Source organism: Pollachius pollachius (genome assembly GCF_949987615.1).
Source record: "Pollachius pollachius genome assembly, chromosome: 16".
Classification (NCBI taxonomy): Eukaryota; Metazoa; Chordata; class Actinopteri; order Gadiformes; family Gadidae; genus Pollachius; species Pollachius pollachius.
In genome coordinates, this window is record NC_136949.1 from 5,970,213 (window position 1) to 5,975,212 (window position 5,000).

Consider the following 5,000-nt stretch of genomic DNA (forward strand, 5'->3'; position numbering starts at 1 on the left):
AGCCCTGGACTGATTGTTTTTTAAACACACAATCACTTGTGAGAATATGGGATCACCGTGCTGGCCAGGGTGTATACAGTTGGAGATTAAATATCTGACATGGGATCCAATGCAATTATTTTGGCCTGTCTGAAGGCCTAAAAGAGGGCAAGGTATCCATATTATTATCCTTCCAGACAAACCTTACGTATAACTCTCCCGTTGTGCTTTACAATAGGAAAAATACTATATCGTGCCTCTCCTTTTGTTTAATTTCTAAAGCCTGCGTGTTGACCTCGGAGACTGGCTTTGAAAATACACAATGTCTCGCGTAGTGGAGAAAAGATGGCTGTTCACGGGTTATCTAAGCCTGGGGGAAGATTTGAGTCGAGCCACGAGGGAAATTCTCTTTTTGTGAGGATCCTGTCTAAGTCTCTGATAATCCTGCAAAACATAGCTCTGCATTAGACGCCACCATTTTGCTTCTATTCTACACGCCCAGCTCTTTGCAGTTCCTCTCGAATGTCCGAAAATGGAGAAAGAGAGAGAGAGAGGGAGAGAGAGAGGGTGGGGGAGGGATGAAGTTCATACAGGCTGCCTGATGCCAAGAGACCCATGACTGACACATTTACAGTGGGACTGCAGTGAGCCTGTGTGTGTGAGTGTGTGTGTAAGAGTGTGTGTGTTTGACTGAACAGGTTTGTACTTAGGACAACAACAGATACATCTGATCCAATAACACACACACACACACACACACACACACACATAGACAGACGCAGACACAGACACACACACACAAACACATACACATACACAGACACACACACACACACACACACACACACACAAACACACACACACACACACACACACACAGCCGGTCATGCATTAGCAGATAGCAGCGCCAGCCGTCAGCTGAGTGTAGTCACGGGGCTGGAGATACTGATGCCATTGCGTCCGGTGTGGCGGCCAGTCATTGGGCTGCCGTCCTGCTCGTTTAAGCCCCCCCATCCCTCCGACCCTCACCCCTACAGCCTCCCTCCACCCCTCCCTCCACAAGGGACACCAATGTGTCACTTTTTCCATAATGAGATCTCATCTACCGTCCTCATCCATGGCACCACCGTCCACAGAACCCCTCCCCCCTCCCTAATCTCCCTCCCTCCCTCCCTCCCTCCCTCCCTCCCTCTCTCTCTCTCCACGTTATAAAGGGAGAGATGAAAGGCCCCTTTCCTCTGCTCGGTTCCTCTCGGTTGGTGTCAGATGAGAGAGAGACAGAGAGGGAGGGGAGAGAGAGGAGAATGATTCATTGTGCTCCTCTGTAATTGAATGATGTGAGGAGCTTGGCGTTGAGGCCATGACGGTGAGCTCATCCTCCATCATTAGTCCTGAGGTTCACTAACGCACACACACACACACACACACACACACACATACACACGCACACACACACACACACACACACACACACACACACGTACACGCACACATATGCATGCACACACACACGCACACACACACGTGCAAGCGGCTGCAAACACACACGCACGGCACACACTCGTACAAAGAAACACACTAACACAAAACACACACATACATGGAGATGCATGCACACACACACACACAAACACTGGGGAGAGACGTGGCGGGGAACAGACGGGTGGCTGTGTGTGTGTGTGCACAGTATTTAGTCGAGCAGTTGAATCCTCTTTCCTTGAACGGCTTTTGTTTTTCAGGGAAAAACACGAGACACTAGCTCATGCGTTTATTGTGTGTGTTCTGTCGTGCGCGGTGCATTCCATCTAATCTACGATTCGGCTGGATCTCGTGCGCACGGGAACAGCGTCCCAGTGAAGAAAAACCATGACAAAACACCTTTCTGACTTTCGGGCGTATTACTATTCGTCAAAGTCAACATTATACTTAGATATAATGTGAATATGATATGATGAGTTGTGTTATATTTCCATGCGAATGACGTTGTCGTTTGTCCGTTGTGTTTCCGCAAGTACCTCTGAGTGCATAACACCCACAGGTGCCACAGAGATGCTGCTCTGTTTTTCTTTTCCGGTGACATGACCTAAACCCGACCTGACTAGGCCTCGGGCAGCTCGGTGCGGAGGTGTGTGACCCAGAAACAGTGGTGAGTTCGGGGGGTGAGGAGGGCGGAGTCGACCCGCAGCCATGCATTAGCCCCGCCCACCTCTCTCCCCTCACTCCTTCCGTACGTGCGGGTGTAATGGCGGGGCTGTGGTTAGTGCTAGAGTGCCGGATGCAGGTAGATGCACAATCTAATCCAGTTGGTTCCTGCCTAAGTGAAGAGCATCGTGTTTTCCCAGCAGGCACGGCGGAGCCCCGCTGTCATGGTAACGTCGCAGCAGTCTATCCGTCTGAATGGTGTCTGTCTGTCTGTCCGTCGGTCTGTCAGCAGATCGTCTTTCTGTCAATCTGCTGCCTGTCTGAGGTTCAGTCAGTCCTTTGGTCTGTCTGCCTAGCTGTCTGTCTCTCTGATGTTTTCCTGTCTGCCTGGCTGTATGTCGGTGTGTCTGTCTTTCTTTCCGTCTGTTTGTTTGTTTGACTGTCTGCCTGTCTGTCTGTCTGTCCCTTGTTCAGCCTGTCTGACTCCACCACAAGGTTGTGAGTCACACACATCATGTATCTGCAACTGAGAGAATACTTTGTCAGGCGTCCAATCACACAAAGAACTGAAACCCACATGCTGAGCAAACATGCAAATGTGAAATGTAACCACACGCAAATTCACGGACACACATGGAAACACATGCACACGCAGCCTCACACACCCACACATACACACACAGCCACACACACACACAGACACACACACACACACACACACACACACACACACACACACACACACACACATACACCCACACACATGAACTAACACACATGCAAACATACACGCAGTCTCACACACGCACACATACATACATGCAAACACACACACAGACTCACACTCATGCAAACACACACACACACACACACATACACCCAAGCACACATATGGAAACACAGACGCTCTAACAAACATAAACACTGGTTAATGCAAACACACACACAAAAACACCACAGTCACGAATGCGGGTTAAACTATTCCGCTCACACACAAACAAACACACACGCGCATAGCAACCCAATGCAAACATCCACATCGACCAACACACACAAACAGACACACGCCAAAAAAAGGGTATATTTGTGCACTTCCCAATACCGACCATACACCATCATGTCTGACGGCGCGTGCCTCCTTCCAGAGCGCATACCGCCGGCCCTCCGCCTGTCATCCGACCTCAGACGGATTAAATGCGTTCGCCGCCTCCAGTGTCCGGCGGATCAGGAGGAACCCGCGCTTATACCCGGAGCTCCGGGGCTTATCTCGCCCGCCAGATGTCCCCGTCAGGGGGCCGTCCGGTACGGCCATGGCACGACCCCCCAATCGCCAAGCGCACGTTACCGAGGTTTTATGGGGGTGTGCCAATCTGGGGAAGGAGAGGGATATGGAGAGGAAGGGTAAGACGGTAGGACCTAGGATGGGGGGTCATGGTTGGGTCATGCTAATGGGATCACAGGTACGGCGTAGGATTTGAATGTGAGGAGACGAGATGGCTATCTGTCATGTAAGCTTTCGCCGCGGTATCTGGTGCGGTGGACACGGAGGTAGAGGAAACAGGCGTGCACATCTGCTACAGGCATGACACGCGTGCACGCACACACACAAATGGGGAAACATTTACAGATTCACACTTATACACACACACAACCACATGTGCGTATTTGTACATATATAAATGGACCCATACACACATAAAGATAAACTCTGGGGACATACAGACACAAAAGCAAATTTAACATAAGGACATGTATACACACTCACACACACATAGCCACACGCACATATACAGAAATACACGCACAAATAAAAACTCTGGGGAGGCACAGTGACGTGCATCAACTCACACACAAACACACAGACACACACACACCCACACAATTAATCTACTAGCTATTGATCTCTGCCAATTACTTCGGGGGCCTTATCCCATTCCATCTTAGATTACAAACCTGCATTCGACGTTGTGTGTGTGTGTGTGCGCGTGCGTACGTGAGTGATATAAATAGGCTACTGGGATGATGATGTGAGGGGCAGGGACACCAGCTACACTCCACGACACTCACACACAATCTGGTCCTTCTCCAGCTCCATGTTTGGCCTGCATCGGGTCACAAGGGAGACTTCAAGGCCCTGGAAACCAAGGGTAGAGGACACATGGATGCCGTGCAAGGCGTGGCCATTCTGCTGCAGAGTGCGAGAAAAATCGAAACTTCAGTACTTAGCACGGGAGCGAGAATGAGATGAGTCTTGTGTGAATCCAAGTATGGTCTTGAATACCAGTTGTAGGGTACGCTGTGACTCCCGGTGGACCAGTGTGTGAATATCGCTCGTTTTCTCGGCTTTTTCATCGCATGTGACATTCCTGTTTTTACAGCTCCCAGCTATTTCCCGGATCCCTGGAGCTCACGCACACACACCAACCTCACACGGGAGAGCACACGCGCGCACACACACACACACACACACACACACACACACCAACACACAGTCTCACTCATGCACACATGCACACACACACACACACACACACCAACACAGAGTCTCACTCATGCACACATGCACACACACACACGCACGCACGCACGCACACACACTCACTCATGCACACACACAAACACACACACACACACACACACACACACACACACACACACACACACACACACACACACACCACATTTGCATGCCAGTGACTCATCTCTCAGAGCATGTGATCATTCCATTTATGCACATACACGCAGGGCAAATGTGTTTGCACAAAGACACACTAAGACACACACGTTCGCATTCTCACAAAGAGAATGCTCAACAGATACACAATACATACCAATACAAACGCATACAAAACATGCAATGCTGAGTAAAATACCCACAA